Source organism: Salmo salar, chromosome 12 (genome assembly GCF_965601325.2).
Source record: "Salmo salar chromosome 12, fSalSal1, whole genome shotgun sequence".
Classification (NCBI taxonomy): Eukaryota; Metazoa; Chordata; class Actinopteri; order Salmoniformes; family Salmonidae; genus Salmo; species Salmo salar.
This window is the reverse complement of record NC_138302.1, coordinates 90,525,060-90,541,758: the sequence shown is the minus strand read 5'-3', so window position 1 is coordinate 90,541,758 and position 16,699 is coordinate 90,525,060. Positions and strand designations below refer to the sequence as shown.

Sequence of the window (16,699 nt, the reverse complement as noted above, 5' to 3'; positions counted from 1 at the left end):
TCAGTGTGGATGACGGATCACCACCTCAAGCTGAACCTCGGCAAGACGGAGCTGTTCTTCCTCCCGGGGAGGACTGCCCGTTCCATGATCTCGCCATCACGGTTGACATCTCCATTGTGTCCTCCTCCCAGAGTGCTAAGAGCTTTGGCGTGACCCTGGACAACACCCTGTCGTTCTCAGCTAACATAAAGGCGGTGACCCGATCCTGTAGGTTCATGCTCTACAACATTCGCAGTGTACGACCCTGCCTTACACAGGAAGCGGCGCAGGTCCTAATCCAGGCACTTGTCATCTCCCGTCTGGATTACTGCAACTCGCTGCAGGCGGGGCTCCCTGCCTGTGCCATTAAACCCTTACAACTCATCCAGAACGCCGCAGCCCGTCTGGTGTTCAACCTTCCCAAGTTCACGCATGTCACCCCGCTCCTCCGCACACCCCACTGGCTTCCAGTTGAAGCTCGCATCTGCTACAAGACCATGGTGCTTGCCTACGGAGCTGTGAGGGGAACGGCACCTCCGTACCTTCAGGCTCTGATCAGTCCCTACACCCAAAGAAGGGCACTGCGTTCATCCACCTCTGGCCTGCTCGCCTCCTTACCTCTGTGGAAGCACAGTTCCCGCTCAGCCCAGTCAAAACTGTTCGCTGCTCTGGCACCCCAATGGTGGAACGAGCACCCTCACGACGCCAGGACAGCGGAGTCAATCACCACCTTCCGGAGACACCTGAAACCCCACCTCTTTAAGGAATACCTGGGATAGGATAAAGTAATCCTTCTACCCCCCCCCCCCAAAAGATATAGATGTACTATTGTAAAGTGGTTGTTCCACTGGATATCATAAGTTGAATGCACCAATTTGAAAGTCGCTCTGGATAAGAGCGTCTGCTAAATGACGTAAATGTAAAATGTACTTGGTCCTGGTGAGGCTCGAACTCACAACCTCGGCAATGCTTTGCTGTGTATTGCTGTAAAGGTTCCCAAAGCTACCCGATTGCTCCACAGGACCCACTAAAATCACTCTCGCTGATCAACATATTTTGCAGAAACAGAGCTGTACGATATTCAGTCCAAGTCAGTACTACATTTGAGCTTCCTGGCTACCTCAGTCGGTAGAGCATGAGGCTCATAATCTCAGAGTCATTGGTTCGACCCTCATGGTGGGCGAGTTCTTTCTCCGCCGATGCACCAACTCACTTTGCAAACAGCCTTGTGCTTGGACATTTGAGCAGGCTTGCCACCATGCATTGCTGATGTGTCAGGCTTAGCTGGTGATACAGGAAAATATGGGTTTGAATCCTAGCTGTTCCTGCACTCTGACCTGTTATCCTAATAACGTACCTATTACTTGTGAAACGTCCTCCAAAATGGATTGAAAAATCCTCCTTTCAGGTACAACAAATAGACAGGCAGAGGTTTCAAGAAAAGTACTTGCTGCTGGTGAGGCTCGAAGTCACGACCTCAGCATTGCTTCGATGCATACTGCTGTATAATTACCACTTGCTAACCGATTGCACCGCAGGATTCAACAACAACACACTCACTGATCACCATATTTTGCACAAAAAGAGTTGTACGATGTTCGGACCAAGTCAATATTACTATTGAGGTACCTGACTAGCTTAGTGGGTAGAGCATTAGACTCTTAATCTCAGAGTTGCGGTTTTGACCCCCACGTTGGGCTATTCTTTACTCCGTCGAAGCACCAACTGTTTCCATTTGCAAACAGCCATCCGCTTGGACTTTCGAGGAGGCTTGCCACCCTGCATTGCTGATGTGTCAGGCAAAGCTGGTGATACAGGAGAATATGGGTTTGAATCATAGCTGTGCCTGCACTCTGACCTGTTATCCTGATAAAGTACCTATTACTTGTGAAAAGTCATCCTAATTGGATTGAAAAATCTTTATTTTCTGGACAAGAAAAAGACAGGCAGAGGGTTCAAGAAAATGTCTTGTCCCTGGTGAGGCTCGAACTCAAGACCTTGGCATTGCTTCGCTGAATACTGTTGTTTTAGTACCATAGGATAATCGCTTGCGCCACAGGAGCCTTTAAGTGGAAGCTTGCTGATCACCATATTTTGCACAAACAGAACTGTACGATATTCATTCCAAGTCAGTACTTCAATTGAGCTTCCTGGCTATCTCAGTCTGTAGAGCAAGAGACACAAAATATCTGAGTCGTTGGTGTGAGCCACACTTGGAGTGATTATCTTCTCCGCCGAAGAACCAACTAACTTTGCAAATAGCCATCCGCTTGGACTTTCAAGCAGGCTTGCCACCCTGCATTTCTGATGTGTCAGGCTTAGCTGGTGATACAGGAGAATATGGGTTTCAATGCTAGCTGTGCCTCCACTCTGACATGTTATCCTAATAAAGTACCTGTTACTTATGAAATGTCCTCCTAAATGGATAGAACAATCCTCCTTTTCTGGAAAAGAAATTGACAGGCAGAGGGCCCAAGAAAATTACTTGCTCCTGGTGAGGGTCGAACTCACAACCTCAGCATTGCTTCGATGCATACTGTTGTATAAGTACCACGCACTAACCGATTGCACCACAGAATTCGTCGACAACACACTCACTGATCACCATATTTTGCCCAAAAAGAGCTGTACGATATTCGGACCAAGTCAATATTACAATTGAGGTACCTGGCTAGCTCAATCGGTAGAGCATGATACTCTTAATCTCAGGGTTGCGGTTTTGACCCCCACGTTGGGCGATTCTTTTCTCCGTCGAAGCACCAACTGTTTCCATTTGCAAACAGCCATCCGCTTGGACTTTCGAGCAGGCTTGCCACCCTGCATTGCTGACGTGTCAGGCAAACCTTGTGATACAGGAGAATTTGGGTTTGAATCATAGCTGTGCCTGCACTCTGACATGTTATCCTAATAAAGTACCTGATACTTGTGAAACTTCCTCCTAAATGGATTGAAAAATCCTCCTTTTCTGGAAAAGAAATTGACAGGCAGAGGGTTCAACAAAGTTACTTACTCCTGGTGAGGATTGAACTCACAACCTCAGCATTGCTTCACTGCATACTGTTGTATAAGTACCAGGCGCTAACCGATTGCGGCACAGGAGCTGTTAAAGGTACTCTCGCTGATCACCATATTTTGCACAAACAGAGCTATACGGTGTTCGGTCCAAGTCAGTACTACAAATGAGCTTCCTGGCTACCTCAGTCGGTAGAGCATGAGACTCATAATCTCAGAGTCGTTGGTTCGACCCTCATGGTGGGCGATTTTTTTTATCCGCCGATGCACCAACTCACTTTGCAAACAGCCTTGCGCTTGGACATTCAAGCAGGCTTGCCACCATACATTGCTGAAGTGTCAGGCTTAGCTGGTGATACAGGAGAATATGCGTTTGAATCCTAGCTGTGCCTGCACTCTGAGCTGTTATCCTAATAACGTACCTATTACTTGTGAAACGTCCTCCTAAATGGATTGAAAAATCCTCCTTTCAGGTACAAGAAATTGACAGGCAGAGGCTTTAAGTAAGTGACTTGCTCCTGGTGAAGCTTGAACTCACAACCTCGGCATTGATTCACTGCATACTGTTGTATAAGTACCACACGCAATCCGATTGCGCCACAGGAGCCACTAAAAGCACTCTCGCTGATCACCATATTTTGCACAAACAGAGCTGTACGATATTCGGTGAAAGTCAGTACTTCAATTGAGCTTCTTAGCTACCTCAGTCGGTAGAGCAAAAGACTCAAAATGTCTGAGTCGTGGGTTCGAGCCACACCTTGAGTGGTTCTTTTCTCCGCCGAAGCACCAACTCACTTTGCAAATTGCCATCAGCTTGGACTTTTGAGCAGGCTTGCCACCCTGCACTGCTGACGTGTTAGGCATTGCTGGTGATACAGGAGAATATGGGTTTGAATCATAGCTGTGCCTGCACTCTGACCGGTTATCCTGATAAAGTACCTATTACTTGTGAAACGTCCTCCTAAATGGATTGAAAAATGCTCCTTTTCTGGAAAAGAAATTGACAGGCAGAGGGTTCAAGAAAATGATTTGTTCCTGGTGAGGCTCGAACTCACAACCTCGGCATTGCTTCGCTGCATACTGTTGTATAAGTACCACGCGCTAACCGATTGCGCCACAGGAGCTGTTAAAGACACTCTCGCTGATCACCATAATTTGCAAAAAAAGAGGTATACGGTGTTCGGTCGAAGTCAGTTCTACAATTGAGCTTCCTGGCTAACTCAGTCGGTAGAGCACGAGACTCATATTCTCAGAGTCGTTGGTTTGACCCTTATGGTGGGCGATTTTTTTTTATCCGCCGATGCACCAACTCACTTTGCAAACAGCCTTGCACTTGGACATTCGAGCAGGCTTGCCACCATGCATTGCTGACGTGTTAGGCTTAGCTGGTGATACAGGAGAATATGGGTTTGAATCCTAGCTGTGCCTGCACTCTGACCGGTTATCCTGATAAAGTACCTATTACTTGTGAAACGTCCTCCTAAATGGATTGAAAAATGCTCCTTTTCTGGAAAAGAAATTGACAGGCAGAGGGTTCAAGAAAATTATTTGTTCCTGGTGAGGCTCGAACTCACAAGCTCGGCATTGCTTCGCTGCATACTGTTGTATAAGTACCACGCGCTAACCGATTGCGCCACAGGAGCTGTTAAAGGAACTCTCGCTGATCACCATATTTTGCAAAAAAAGAGGTATTCGGTCGAAGTCAGTTCTACAATTGAGCTTCCTGGCTAACTCAGTCGGTAGAGCACGAGACTCATATTCTCAGAGTCGTTGGTTTGACCTTTATGGTGGGCGATTTTTTTTTATCCGCCGATGCACCAACTCACTTTGCAAACAGCCTTGCACTTGGACATTCGAGCAGGCTTGCCACCATGCATTGCTGACGTGTCAGGCTTAGCTGGTGATACAGGAGAATATGGGTTTGAATCCTAGCTGTGCCTGCACTCTGACCTGTTATCCTGATAAAGTACCTATTACTTGTGAAACGTCCTCCTAAATGGATTGAAAAATGCTCCTTTTCTGGAAAAGAAATTGACAGGCAGAGGGTTCAAGAAAATTATTTGTTCCTGGTGAGGCTCGAACTCACAACCTCAGCATTGCTTCGCTGCATACTGTTGTATAAGTACCACGGGCTAACCGATTGCGCCACAGGAGCTGTTAAAGGAACTCTCGCTGATCACCATATTTTGCAAAAAAAGAGGTATACGGTGTTTGGTGGAAGTCAGTTCTACAATTGAGCTTCCTGGCTAACTCAGTCGGTAGAGCACGAGACTCATATTCTCAGAGTCGTTGGTTTGACCCTTATGGTGGACGATTTTTTTTTATCCGCCGATGCACCAACTCACTTTGCAAACAGCCTTGCACTTGGACATTCGAGCAGGCTTGCCACCATGCATTGCTGACGTGTCAGGCTTAGCTGGTGATACAGGAGAATATGGGTTTGAATCCTAGCTGTGCCTGCACTCTGACCTGTTATCCTAATAACGTACCTATTACTTGTGAAACGTCCTCCTAAATGGATTGAAAAATCCTCCTTTCAGGTACAAGTAATTGACAGGCAGAGGCTTTAAGTAAGTGACTTGCTCCTGGTGAAGGTTGAACTCACAAACTCGGCATTGATTCACTGCATACTGTTGTATAAGTACCACACGCAATCCGATTGCGCCACAGGAGCCACTAAAAGCACTCTCGCTGATCACCATATTTTGCACAAACAGAGCTGTACGATTTTCGGTGCAAGTCAGTACTTCAATATAGCTTCCTGGCTACCTCAGTCGGTAGAGCAAGAGACGCAAAATATCAGATTCGTGGGTTCGAAGCACACCTTGAGTGCTTCTTTTCTCCGCCGATGCACCAACTCACTTTGCAAACAGCCTTGCACTTGGACATTCGAGCAGGCTTGCCACCATGCATTGCTGACGTGTCAGGCTTAGCTGGTGATACAGGAGAATATGGGTTTGAATCCTAGCTGTGCCTGCACTCTGACCTGTTATCCTGATAAAGTACCTATTACTTGTGAAACGTCCTCCTAAATGGATTGAAAAATGCTCCTTTTCTGGAAAAGAAATTGACAGGCAGAGGGTTCAAGAAAATTATTTGCTCCTGGTGAGGCTCGAACTCACAACCTCAGCATTGCTTCGCTGCATACTGTTGTATAAGTACCACGCGCTAACCGATTGCGCCACAGGAGCTGTTAAAGGAAGTCTCGCTGATCACCATATTTTGCAAAAAAAGAGGTATACGGTGTTTGGTTGAAGTCAGTTCTACAATTGAGCTTCCTGGCTAACTCAGTCGGTAGAGCACGAGACTCATATTCTCAGAGTCGTTGGTTTGACCCTTATGGTGGGCGATTCTTTTTTATCCGCCGATGCACCAACTCACTTTGCAAACAGCCTTGCACTTGGACATTCGAGCAGGCTTGCCACCATGCATTGCTGACGTGTCAGGCTTAGCTGGTGATACAGGAGAATATGGGTTTGAATCCTAGCTGTGCCTGCACTCTGACCTGTTATCCTAATAACGTACCTATTACTTGTGAAACGTCCTCCTAAATGGATTGAAAAATCCTCCTTTCAGGTACAAGTAATTGACAGGCAGAGCCTTTAAGTAAGTGACTTGCTCCTGGTGAAGCTTGAACTCACAAACTCGGCATTGATTCACTGCATACTGTTGTATAAGTACCACACGCAATCCGATTGCGCCACAGGAGCCACTAAAAGCACTCTCGCTGATCACCATATTTTGCACAAACAGAGCTGTACGATTTTCGGTGCAAGTCAGTACTTCAATATAGCTTCCTGGCTACCTCAGTCGGTAGAGCAAGAGACGCAAAATATCTGATTCGTGGGTTCGAAGCACACCTTGAGTGCTTATTTTTTCCGCCGAAGCACCAACTCACTTTGCAAATTGCCATCAGCTTGGACTTTCGAGCAGGCTTGCCACCCTGCACTGCTGACGTGTCAGGCATTGCTGGTGATACAGGAGAATATGGGTTTGAATCATAGCTGTGCCTGCACTCTGACCGGTTATCCTGATAAAGTACCTATTACTTGTGAAACGTCCTCCTAAATGGATTGAAAAATGCTCCTTTTCTGGAAAAGAAATTGACAGGCAGAGGGTTCAAGAAAATTATTTGTTCCTGGTGAGGCTCGAACTCATAACCTCGGCATTGCTTCGCTGCATACTGTTGTATAAGTACCACGCGCTAACCGATTGCGCCACAGGAGCTGTTAAAGGAACTCTCGCTGATCACCATATTTTGCAAAAAAAGAGTTATACGGTGTTTGGTTGAAGTCAGTTCTACAATTGAGCTTCCTGGCTAACTCAGTCGGTAGAGCACGAGACTCATATTCTCAGAGTCGTTGGTTTGACCCTTATGGTGGGCGATTCTTTTTTATCCGCCGATGCACCAACTCACTTTGCAAACAGCCTTGCATTTGGACATTCGAGCAGGCTTGCCACCATGCATTGCTGACGTGTCAGGCTTAGCTGGTGATACAGGAGAATATGGGTTTGAATCCTAGCTGTGCCTGCACTCTGACCTGTTATCCTAATAACGTACCTATTACTTGTGAAACGTCCTCCTAAATGGATTGAAAAATCCTCCTTTCAGGTACAAGTAATTGACAGGCAGAGGCTTTAAGTAAGTGACTTGCTCCTGGTGAAGCTTGAACTCACAAACTCGGCATTGATTCACTGCATACTGTTGTATAAGTACCACACGCAATCCGATTGCGCCACAGGAGCCACTAAAAGCACTCTCGCTGATCACCATATTTTGCACAAACAGAGCTGTACGATTTTCGGTGCAAGTCAGTACTTCAATATAGCTTCCTGGCTACCTCAGTCGGTAGAGCAAGAGACGCAAAATATCAGATTCGTGGGTTCGAAGCACACCTTGAGTGCTTCTTTTCTCCGCCGAAGCACCAACTCACTTTGCAAATTGCCATCAGCTTGGACTTTCGAGCAGGCTTGCCACCCTGCACTGCTGACGTGTCAGGCATTGCTGGTGATACAGGAGAATATGGGTTTGAATCATAGCTGTGCCTGCACTCTGACCGGTTATCCTGATAAAGTACCTATTACATGTGAAACGTCCTCCTAAATGGATTGAAAAATGCTCCTTTTCTGGAAAAGAAATTGACAGGCAGAGGGTTCAAGAAAATTATTTGTTCCTGGTGAGGCTCGAACTCACAACCTCGGGATTGCTTCGCTGCATACTGTTGTATAAGTACCACGCGCTAACCGATTGCGCCACAGGAGCTGTTAAAGACACGCTCGCTGATCACCATAATTTGCAAAAAAAGAGGTATACGGTGTTCGGTCGAAGTCAGTTCTACAATTGAGCTTCCTGGCTAACTCAGTCGGTAGAGCACGAGACTCATATTCTCAGAGTCGTTGGTTTGACCCTTATGGTGGGCGATTTTTTTTTATCCGCCGATGCACCAACTCACTTTGCAAACAGCCTTGCACTTGGACATTCGAGCAGGCTTGCCACCATGCATTGCTGACGTGTTAGGCTTAGCTGGTGATACAGGAGAATATGGGTTTGAATCCTAGCTGTGCCTGCACTCTGACCGGTTATCCTGATAAAGTACCTATTACTTGTGAAACGTCCTCCTAAATGGATTGAAAAATGCTCCTTTTCTGGAAAAGAAATTGACAGGCAGAGGGTTCAAGAAAATTATTTGTTCCTGGTGAGGCTCGAACTCACAACCTCGGCATTGCTTCGCTGCATACTGTTGTATAAGTACCACGCGCTAACCGATTGCGCCACAGGAGCTGTTAAAGGAACTCTCGCTGATCACCATATTTTGCAAAAAAAGAGGTATTCGGTCGAAGTCAGTTCTACAATTGAGCTTCCTGGCTAACTCAGTCGGTAGAGCACGAGACTCATATTCTCAGAGTCGTTGGTTTGACCTTTATGGTGGGCGATTTTTTTTTATCCGCCGATGCACCAACTCACTTTGCAAACAGCCTTGCACTTGGACATTCGAGCAGGCTTGCCACCATGCATTGCTGACGTGTCAGGCTTAGCTGGTGATACAGGAGAATATGGGTTTGAATCCTAGCTGTGCCTGCACTCTGACCTGTTATCCTGATAAAGTACCTATTACTTGTGAAACGTCCTCCTAAATGGATTGAAAAATGCTCCTTTTCTGGAAAAGAAATTGACAGGCAGAGGGTTCAAGAAAATTATTTGTTCCTGGTGAGGCTCGAACTCACAACCTCAGCATTGCTTCGCTGCATACTGTTGTATAAGTACCACGGGCTAACCGCTTGCGCCACAGGAGCTGTTAAAGGAACTCTCGCTGATCACCATATTTTGCAAAAAAAGAGGTATACGGTGTTTGGTGGAAGTCAGTTCTACAATTGAGCTTCCTGGCTAACTCAGTCGGTAGAGCACGAGACTCATATTCTCAGAGTCGTTGGTTTGACCCTTATGGTGGACGATTTTTTTTTATCCGCCGATGCACCAACTCACTTTGCAAACAGCCTTGCACTTGGACATTCGAGCAGGCTTGCCACCATGCATTGCTGACGTGTCAGGCTTAGCTGGTGATACAGGAGAATATGGGTTTGAATCCTAGCTGTGCCTGCACTCTGACCTGTTATCCTAATAACGTACCTATTACTTGTGAAACGTCCTCCTAAATGGATTGAAAAATCCTCCTTTCAGGTACAAGTAATTGACAGGCAGAGGCTTTAAGTAAGTGACTTGCTCCTGGTGAAGGTTGAACTCACAAACTCGGCATTGATTCACTGCATACTGTTGTATAAGTACCACACGCAATCCGATTGCGCCACAGGAGCCACTAAAAGCACTCTCGCTGATCACCATATTTTGCACAAACAGAGCTGTACGATTTTCGGTGCAAGTCAGTACTTCAATATAGCTTCCTGGCTACCTCAGTCGGTAGAGCAAGAGACGCAAAATATCAGATTCGTGGGTTCGAAGCACACCTTGAGTGCTTCTTTTCTCCGCCGATGCACCAACTCACTTTGCAAACAGCCTTGCACTTGGACATTCGAGCAGGCTTGCCACCATGCATTGCTGACGTGTCAGGCTTAGCTGGTGATACAGGAGAATATGGGTTTGAATCCTAGCTGTGCCTGCACTCTGACCTGTTATCCTGATAAAGTACCTATTACTTGTGAAACGTCCTCCTAAATGGATTGAAAAATGCTCCTTTTCTGGAAAAGAAATTGACAGGCAGAGGGTTCAAGAAAATTATTTGCTCCTGGTGAGGCTCGAACTCACAACCTCAGCATTGCTTCGCTGCATACTGTTGTATAAGTACCACGCGCTAACCGATTGCGCCACAGGAGCTGTTAAAGGAAGTCTCGCTGATCACCATATTTTGCAAAAAAAGAGGTATACGGTGTTTGGTTGAAGTCAGTTCTACAATTGAGCTTCCTGGCTAACTCAGTCGGTAGAGCACGAGACTCATATTCTCAGAGTCGTTGGTTTGACCCTTATGGTGGGCGATTCTTTTTTATCCGCCGATGCACCAACTCACTTTGCAAACAGCCTTGCACTTGGACATTCGAGCAGGCTTGCCACCATGCATTGCTGACGTGTCAGGCTTAGCTGGTGATACAGGAGAATATGGGTTTGAATCCTAGCTGTGCCTGCACTCTGACCTGTTATCCTAATAACGTACCTATTACTTGTGAAACGTCCTCCTAAATGGATTGAAAAATCCTCCTTTCAGGTACAAGTAATTGACAGGCAGAGCCTTTAAGTAAGTGACTTGCTCCTGGTGAAGCTTGAACTCACAAACTCGGCATTGATTCACTGCATACTGTTGTATAAGTACCACACGCAATCCGATTGCGCCACAGGAGCCACTAAAAGCACTCTCGCTGATCACCATATTTTGCACAAACAGAGCTGTACGATTTTCGGTGCAAGTCAGTACTTCAATATAGCTTCCTGGCTACCTCAGTCGGTAGAGCAAGAGACGCAAAATATCTGATTCGTGGGTTCGAAGCACACCTTGAGTGCTTATTTTTTCCGCCGAAGCACCAACTCACTTTGCAAATTGCCATCAGCTTGGACTTTCGAGCAGGCTTGCCACCCTGCACTGCTGACGTGTCAGGCATTGCTGGTGATACAGGAGAATATGGGTTTGAATCATAGCTGTGCCTGCACTCTGACCGGTTATCCTGATAAAGTACCTATTACTTGTGAAACGTCCTCCTAAATGGATTGAAAAATGCTCCTTTTCTGGAAAAGAAATTGACAGGCAGAGGGTTCAAGAAAATTATTTGTTCCTGGTGAGACTCGAACTCATAACCTCGGCATTGCTTCGCTGCATACTGTTGTATAAGTACCACGCGCTAACCGATTGCGCCACAGGAGCTGTTAAAGAAACTCTCGCTGATCACCATAATTTGCAAAAAAAGAGGTATACGGTGTTCGGTCGAAGTCAGTTCTACAATTGAGCTTCCTGGCTAACTCAGTCGGTAGAGCACGAGACTCATATTCTCAGAGTCGTTGGTTTGACCCTTATGGTGGGCGATTTTTTTTTATCCGCCGATGCACCAACTCACTTTGCAAACAGCCTTGCACTTGGACATTCGAGCAGGCTTGCCACCATGCATTGCTGACGTGTCAGGCTTAGCTGGTGATACAGGAGAATATGGGTTTGAATCCTAGCTGTGCCTGCACTCTGACCTGTTATCCTGATAAAGTACCTATTACTTGTGAAACGTCCTCTTAAATGGATTGATAAATGCTCCTTTTCTGGAAAAGAAATTGACAGGCAGAGGGTTCAAGAAATTTATTTGTTCCTGGTGAGGCTCGAACTCACAACCTCGGCATTGCTTCGCTGCATACTGTTGTATAAGTATCACGCGCTAACCGATTGCGCCACAGGAGCTGTTAAAGACACTCTCGCTGATCACCATAATTTGCAAAAAAAGAGGTATACGGTGTTCGGTCGAAGTCAGTTCTACAATTGAGCTTCCTGGCTAACTCAGTCGGTAGAGCACGAGACTCATATTCTCAGAGTCGTTGGTTTGACCCTTATGGTGGGCAATTTTTTTTATCCGCCGATGCACCAACTCACTTTGCAAACAGCCTTGCACTTGGACATTCGAGCAGGCTTGCCACCATGCATTGCTGACGTGTCAGGCTTAGCTGGTGATACAGGAGAATATGGGTTTGAATCCTAGCTGTGCCTGCACTCTGACCTGTTATCCTGATAAAGTACCTATTACTTGTGAAACGTCCTCCTAAATGGATTGAAAAATGCTCCTTTTCTGGAAAAGAAATTGACAGGCAGAGGGTTCAAGAAAATTATTTGTTCCTGGTGAGGCTCGAACTCACAACCTCGGCATTGCTTCGCTGCATACTGTTGTATAAGTACCACGCACTAACCGATTGCGCCACAGGAGCTGTTAAAGGAACTCTCGCTGATCACCATATTTTGCAAAAAAAGAGGTATACGGTGTTTGGTTGAAGTCAGTTCTACAATTGAGCTTCCTGGCTAACTCAGTCGGTAGAGCACGAGACTCATATTCTCAGAGTCGTTGGTTTGACCCTTATGGTGGGCGATTTTTTTTTATCCGCCGATGCACCAACTCACTTTGCAAACAGCCTTGCACTTGGACATTCGAGCAGGCTTGTCACCATGCATTGCTGACGTGTCAGGCTTAGCTGGTGATACAGGAGAATATGGGTTTGAATCCTAGCTGTGCCTGCACTCTGACCTGTTATCCTAATAACGTACCTATTACTTGTGAAACGTCCTCCTAAATGGATTGAAAAATCCTCCTTTCAGGTACAAGAAATTGACAGGCAGAGGGTTCAAGAAAATTATTTGTTCCTGGTGAGGGTCGAACTCACAACCTCGGCATTGCTTCGCTGCATACTGTTGTATAAGTACCACGCGCTAACCGATTGCGCCACAGGAGCTGTTAAAGACACTCTCGCTGATCACCATAATTTGCAAAAAAAGAGGTATACGGTGTTCGGTCGAAGTCAGTTCTACAATTGAGCTTCCTGGCTAACTCAGTCGGTAGAGCACGAGACTCATATTCTCAGAGTCGTTGGTTTGACCCTTATGGTGGGCGATTTTTTTTTATCCGCCGATGCACCAACTCACTTTGCAAACAGCCTTGCACTTGGACATTCGAGCAGGCTTGCCACCATGCATTGCTGACGTGTCAGGCTTAGCTGGTGATACAGGAGAATATGGGTTTGAATCCTAGCTGTGCCTGCACTCTGACCTGTTATCCTGATAAAGTACCTATTACTTGTGAAACGTCCTCCTAAATGGATTGAAAAATGCTCCTTTTCTGGAAAAGAAATTGACAGGCAGAGGGTTCAAGAAATTTATTTGTTCCTGGTGAGGCTCGAACTCACAACCTCGGCATTGCTTCGCTGCATACTGTTGTATAAGTATCACGCGCTAACCGATTGCGCCACAGGAGCTGTTAAAGACACTCTCGCTGATCACCATAATTTGCAAAAAAAGAGGTATACGGTGTTCGGTCGAAGTCAGTTCTACAATTGAGCTTCCTGGCTAACTCAGTCGGTAGAGCACGAGACTCATATTCTCAGAGTCGTTGGTTTGACCCTTATGGTGGGCAATTTTTTTTTATCCGCCGATGCACCAACTCACTTTGCAAACAGCCTTGCACTTGGACATTCGAGCAGGCTTGCCACCATGCATTGCTGACGTGTCAGGCTTAGCTGGTGATACAGGAGAATATGGGTTTGAATCCTAGCTGTGCCTGCACTCTGACCTGTTATCCTGATAAAGTACCTATTACTTGTGAAACGTCCTCCTAAATGGATTGAAAAATGCTCCTTTTTTGGAAAAGAAATTGACAGGCAGAGGGTTCAAGAAAATGATTTGTTCCTGGTGAGGCTCGAACTCACAACCTCGGCATTGCTTCGCTTCATACTGTTGTATAAGTACCACGCACTAACCGATTGCGCCACAGGAGCTGTTAAAGGAACTCTCGCTGATCACCATATTTTGCAAAAAAAAGAGGTATACGGTGTTTGGTGGAAGTCAGTTCTACAATTGAGCTTCCTGGCTAACTCAGTCGGTAGAGCACGAGACTCATATTCTCAGAGTTGTTGGTTTGACCCTTATGGTGGGCGATTTTTTTTTATCCGCCGATGCACCAACTCACTTTGTAAACAGCCTTGCACTTGGACATTCGAGCAGGCTTGCCACCATGCATTGCTGACGTGTCAGGCTTAGCTGGTGATACAGGAGAATATGGGTTTGAATCCTAGCTGTGCCTGCACTCTGACCTGTTATCCTGATAAAGTACCTATTACTTGTGAAACGTCCTCCTAAATGGATTGAAAAATGCTCCTTTTCTGGAAAAGAAATTGACAGGCAGAGGGTTCAAGAAAATTATTTGTTCCTGGTGAGGCTCGAACTCACAACCTCGGCATTGCTTCGCTGCATACTGTTGTATAAGTACCACGCGCTAACCGATTGCGCCACAGGAGCTGTTAAAGGAACTCTCGCTGATCACCATATTTTGCAAAAAAAGAGGTATACGGTGTTTGGTTGAAGTCAGTTCTACAATTGAGCTTCCTGGCTAACTCAGTCGGTAGAGCACGAGACTCATATTCTCAGAGTCGTTGGTTTGACCCTTATGGTGGGCGATTCTTTTTTATCCGCCGATGCACCAACTCACTTTGCAAACAGCCTTGCACTTGGACATTCGAGCAGGCTTGCCACCATGCATTGCTGACGTGTCAGGCTTAGCTGGTGATACAGGAGAATATGGGTTTGAATCCTAGCTGTGCCTGCACTCTGACCTGTTATCCTAATAACGTACCTATTACTTGTGAAACGTCCTCCTAAATGGATTGAAAAATCCTCCTTTCAGGTACAAGAAATTGACAGGCAGAGGCTTTAAGTAAGTGACTTGCTCCTGGTGAAGCTTGAACTCACAAACTCGGCATTGATTCACTGCATACTGTTGTATAAGTACCACACGCAATCCGATTGCGCCACAGGAGCCACTAAAAGCACTCTCGCTGATCACCATATTTTGCACAAACAGAGCTGTACGATTTTCGGTGCAAGTCAGTACTTCAATATAGTTTCCTGGCTACCTCAGTCGGTAGAGCAAGAGACGCAAAATATCAGATTCGTGGGTTCGAAGCACACCTTGAGTGCTTCTTTTCTCCGCCGAAGCACCAACTCACTTTGCAAATTGCCATCAGCTTGGACTTTCGAGCAGGCTTGCCACCCTGCACTGCTGACGTGTCAGGCATTGCTGGTGATACAGGAGAATATGGGTTTGAATCATAGCTGTGCCTGCACTCTGACCGGTTATCCTGATAAAGTACCTATTACTTGTGAAACGTCCTCCTAAATGGATTGAAAAATGCTCCTTTTCTGGAAAAGAAATTGACAGGCAGAGGGTTCAAGAAAATTATTTGTTCCTGGTGAGGCTCGAACTCACAACCTCGGCATTGCTTCGCTGCATACTGTTGTATAAGTACCACGCGCTAACCGATTGCGCCACAGGAGCTGTTAAAGGAACTCTCGCTGATCACCATATTTTGCAAAAAAAGAGGTATACGGTGTTCGGTCGAAGTCAGTTCTACAATTGAGCTTCCTGGCTAACTTAGTCGGTAGAGCACGAGACTCATATTCTCAGAGTCGTTGGTTTGACCCTTATGGTGGGCGATTTTTTTTTATCCGCCGATGCACCAACTCACTTTGCAAACAGCCTTGCACTTGGACATTCGAGCAGGCTTGCCACCATGCATTGCTGACGTGTCAGGCTTAGCTGGTGATACAGGAGAATATGGGTTTGAATCCTAGCTGTGCCTGCACTCTGACCTGTTATCCTAATAACGTACCTATTACTTGTGAAACGTCCTCCTAAATGGATTGAAAAATCCTCCTTTCAGGTACAAGAAATTGACAGGCAGAGGCTTTAAGTAAGTGACTTGCTCCTGGTGAAGCTTGAACTCACAAACTCGGCATTGATTCACTGCATACTGTTGTATAAGTACCACACGCAATCCGATTGCGCCACAGGAGCCACTAAAAGCACTTTCGCTGATCACCATATTTTGCACAAACAGAGCTGTACGATTTTCGGTGCAAGTCAGTACTTCAATATAGCTTCCTGGCTACCTCAGTCGGTAGAGCAAGAGACGCAAAATATCTGATTCGTGTGTTCGAAGCACACCTTGAGTGCTTCTTTTCTCCGCCGAAGCACCAACTCACTTTGCAAATTGCCATCAGCTTGGACTTTCGAGCAGGCTTGCCACCCTGCACTGCTGACGTGTCAGGCATTGCTGGTGATACAGGAGAATATGGGTTTGAATCATAGCTGTGCCTGCACTCTGACCGGTTATCCTGATAAAGTACCTATTACTTGTGAAACGTCCTCCTAAATGGATTGAAAAATGCTCCTTTTCTGGAAAAGAAATTGACAGGCAGAGGGTTCAAGAAAATTATTTGTTCCTGGTGAGGCTCGAACTCACAACCTCGGCATTGCTTCGCTGCATACTGTTGTATAAGTACCACGCGCTAACCGATTGCGCCACAGGAGCTGTTAAAGGAACTCTCGCTGATCACCATATTTTGCAAAAAAAGAGGTATACGGTGTTCGGTCGAAGTCAGTTCTACAATTGAGCTTCCTGGCTAACTCAGTCGGTAGAACACGAGACTCATATTCTCAGAGTCGTTGGTTTGACCCTTATGTTGGG

At 46.1% G+C, this 16,699-nt stretch overlaps 16 non-coding genes across 16 annotated transcripts; all 16 read right to left on the bottom strand.

The window, feature by feature from the left end:
- Window positions 1–4,021: 4,021 nt before the first annotated feature.
- On the bottom strand, window positions 4,022–4,115 carry trnai-uau (transfer RNA isoleucine (anticodon UAU)). The gene is made up of 2 exons: window positions 4,078–4,115; window positions 4,022–4,057 (listed from the first exon to the last, which is right to left on the bottom strand). It is a non-coding gene; the product is annotated as a tRNA-Ile (tRNA).
- Window positions 4,116–4,540: 425 nt separating this feature from the next.
- trnai-uau (transfer RNA isoleucine (anticodon UAU)) lies at window positions 4,541–4,634 on the bottom strand. Its single transcript has 2 exons — window positions 4,597–4,634; window positions 4,541–4,576 (listed from the first exon to the last, which is right to left on the bottom strand). It is a non-coding gene; the product is annotated as a tRNA-Ile (tRNA).
- Window positions 4,635–6,088: 1,454 nt separating this feature from the next.
- Window positions 6,089–6,182, bottom strand: trnai-uau (transfer RNA isoleucine (anticodon UAU)). The gene is made up of 2 exons: window positions 6,145–6,182; window positions 6,089–6,124 (listed from the first exon to the last, which is right to left on the bottom strand). It is a non-coding gene; the product is annotated as a tRNA-Ile (tRNA).
- A 942-nt stretch (window positions 6,183–7,124) lies between these two features.
- On the bottom strand, window positions 7,125–7,218 carry trnai-uau (transfer RNA isoleucine (anticodon UAU)). Its single transcript has 2 exons — window positions 7,181–7,218; window positions 7,125–7,160 (listed from the first exon to the last, which is right to left on the bottom strand). It is a non-coding gene; the product is annotated as a tRNA-Ile (tRNA).
- A 942-nt stretch (window positions 7,219–8,160) lies between these two features.
- On the bottom strand, window positions 8,161–8,254 carry trnai-uau (transfer RNA isoleucine (anticodon UAU)). The gene is made up of 2 exons: window positions 8,217–8,254; window positions 8,161–8,196 (listed from the first exon to the last, which is right to left on the bottom strand). It is a non-coding gene; the product is annotated as a tRNA-Ile (tRNA).
- Window positions 8,255–8,679: 425 nt separating this feature from the next.
- trnai-uau (transfer RNA isoleucine (anticodon UAU)) lies at window positions 8,680–8,773 on the bottom strand. The gene is made up of 2 exons: window positions 8,736–8,773; window positions 8,680–8,715 (listed from the first exon to the last, which is right to left on the bottom strand). It is a non-coding gene; the product is annotated as a tRNA-Ile (tRNA).
- A 1,454-nt stretch (window positions 8,774–10,227) lies between these two features.
- trnai-uau (transfer RNA isoleucine (anticodon UAU)) lies at window positions 10,228–10,321 on the bottom strand. Its single transcript has 2 exons — window positions 10,284–10,321; window positions 10,228–10,263 (listed from the first exon to the last, which is right to left on the bottom strand). It is a non-coding gene; the product is annotated as a tRNA-Ile (tRNA).
- A 942-nt stretch (window positions 10,322–11,263) lies between these two features.
- On the bottom strand, window positions 11,264–11,357 carry trnai-uau (transfer RNA isoleucine (anticodon UAU)). Its single transcript has 2 exons — window positions 11,320–11,357; window positions 11,264–11,299 (listed from the first exon to the last, which is right to left on the bottom strand). It is a non-coding gene; the product is annotated as a tRNA-Ile (tRNA).
- A 425-nt stretch (window positions 11,358–11,782) lies between these two features.
- trnai-uau (transfer RNA isoleucine (anticodon UAU)) lies at window positions 11,783–11,876 on the bottom strand. The gene is made up of 2 exons: window positions 11,839–11,876; window positions 11,783–11,818 (listed from the first exon to the last, which is right to left on the bottom strand). It is a non-coding gene; the product is annotated as a tRNA-Ile (tRNA).
- Window positions 11,877–12,300: 424 nt separating this feature from the next.
- trnai-uau (transfer RNA isoleucine (anticodon UAU)) lies at window positions 12,301–12,394 on the bottom strand. Its single transcript has 2 exons — window positions 12,357–12,394; window positions 12,301–12,336 (listed from the first exon to the last, which is right to left on the bottom strand). It is a non-coding gene; the product is annotated as a tRNA-Ile (tRNA).
- Window positions 12,395–12,819: 425 nt separating this feature from the next.
- trnai-uau (transfer RNA isoleucine (anticodon UAU)) lies at window positions 12,820–12,913 on the bottom strand. The gene is made up of 2 exons: window positions 12,876–12,913; window positions 12,820–12,855 (listed from the first exon to the last, which is right to left on the bottom strand). It is a non-coding gene; the product is annotated as a tRNA-Ile (tRNA).
- Window positions 12,914–13,338: 425 nt separating this feature from the next.
- On the bottom strand, window positions 13,339–13,432 carry trnai-uau (transfer RNA isoleucine (anticodon UAU)). The gene is made up of 2 exons: window positions 13,395–13,432; window positions 13,339–13,374 (listed from the first exon to the last, which is right to left on the bottom strand). It is a non-coding gene; the product is annotated as a tRNA-Ile (tRNA).
- Window positions 13,433–13,857: 425 nt separating this feature from the next.
- On the bottom strand, window positions 13,858–13,951 carry trnai-uau (transfer RNA isoleucine (anticodon UAU)). Its single transcript has 2 exons — window positions 13,914–13,951; window positions 13,858–13,893 (listed from the first exon to the last, which is right to left on the bottom strand). It is a non-coding gene; the product is annotated as a tRNA-Ile (tRNA).
- Window positions 13,952–14,377: 426 nt separating this feature from the next.
- Window positions 14,378–14,471, bottom strand: trnai-uau (transfer RNA isoleucine (anticodon UAU)). Its single transcript has 2 exons — window positions 14,434–14,471; window positions 14,378–14,413 (listed from the first exon to the last, which is right to left on the bottom strand). It is a non-coding gene; the product is annotated as a tRNA-Ile (tRNA).
- A 942-nt stretch (window positions 14,472–15,413) lies between these two features.
- trnai-uau (transfer RNA isoleucine (anticodon UAU)) lies at window positions 15,414–15,507 on the bottom strand. Its single transcript has 2 exons — window positions 15,470–15,507; window positions 15,414–15,449 (listed from the first exon to the last, which is right to left on the bottom strand). It is a non-coding gene; the product is annotated as a tRNA-Ile (tRNA).
- A 942-nt stretch (window positions 15,508–16,449) lies between these two features.
- trnai-uau (transfer RNA isoleucine (anticodon UAU)) lies at window positions 16,450–16,543 on the bottom strand. The gene is made up of 2 exons: window positions 16,506–16,543; window positions 16,450–16,485 (listed from the first exon to the last, which is right to left on the bottom strand). It is a non-coding gene; the product is annotated as a tRNA-Ile (tRNA).
- Window positions 16,544–16,699: the final 156 nt, after the last annotated feature.